The 1,090-nt window shown below is 52.8% G+C and overlaps 1 pseudogene; it reads right to left on the bottom strand.

The window, feature by feature from the left end:
- Positions 1-277: 277 nt before the first annotated feature.
- On the bottom strand, positions 278-452 carry LOC142257319 (U2 spliceosomal RNA; annotated as a pseudogene).
- Positions 453-1,090: the final 638 nt, after the last annotated feature.

Below are 1,090 nucleotides of genomic sequence, written 5' to 3'. Positions count from 1 at the left end.
TATTCAATTGCAAATGATCTAGATAAGACTGAGAATAAGATACTGCACGGGACATAGCAGAGTTGGTCAAGTTGAGTGGAGATGAGTTTGCTATTTGGCACAGCTTTTTGCATCAATAAAGCAAGTAAAAGGTGTGAAAGATAAAAAAAAGGGTGAAACTGTGAAAAGTGAATTGGCCAAATTGAGGTGCATATAAAGTTTTTGCTTTCTTTCAATTCACTAATGGGGCTCATTTGAATCAGGTGAATTGAGTTCTGCTTTTGGAAACTGGGTTAAGAAGGGGTGCACCGGTCCTGGAGGTACTGCAATACCAGGTCAATGCGTGCAGTGGACAGAGCAAGATTTTTTCCATCTCCTTGTTCTAAAAATCCATTTAATATATGGTCCCCAGAGAGGGGACGTATCAGATATTAACCCCTTAACGACCTTGGACGTACTGAGTACGTCATGGTCACATGGTGCTAAACGACCCATGACGTACTCAGTACGTCCTGGCGAAATCGCGGTCCCGGAGCCCCTGGGAGTGAAATTTGTTTACCTAAACGGTGGATTCGGGAAGGAGGGGACCTCTGCCTGACCTCAGGAGGGGTGGTGCCTCCTCCCCGAACCTACAGAGGCTGTGATTGGCTGACGAACGCCGCTCAGCCAATTACAGTCACTGTAATGTGTCAGCCATTGAAAATGGCTAACACATTGCAATCCAGCCATAATCAGTGCTGCTGTAGCACTGATGACTGGCTGGAGCTGGGTGAACTTTGTTTCACCCGCCCCCAGCTCTGATTGAAGAGACCGGCCTTGTGACCGATCTCTCCCAATCACTGTGGATCTTGTGCCGTCACCGCTACCCTCAGCTTCACTCCATCCGTGAAAGCTGATGAGAGCGGTCGCTGCAGGTGCCCATCGGTAAGTTATAGCACCCCCATCCCCCGCCGCTCCCCGCCGAGATCCACCGCCGCTCCCCGCCGAGATCCACCGCCGCTCCCCGCCGAGATCCACCGCCGCTCCCCGCCGAGATCCACCGCCGCTCCCCGCCGAGATCCACCGCCGCTCCCCGCCGAGATCCACCGCCGCTCCCCGCCGAGATCCACCG

This window comes from Anomaloglossus baeobatrachus, chromosome 11 (assembly GCF_048569485.1).
Source record: "Anomaloglossus baeobatrachus isolate aAnoBae1 chromosome 11, aAnoBae1.hap1, whole genome shotgun sequence".
Taxonomy (NCBI): domain Eukaryota; kingdom Metazoa; phylum Chordata; class Amphibia; order Anura; family Aromobatidae; genus Anomaloglossus; species Anomaloglossus baeobatrachus.
This window is presented reverse-complemented; position numbering and strand designations above follow the sequence as displayed.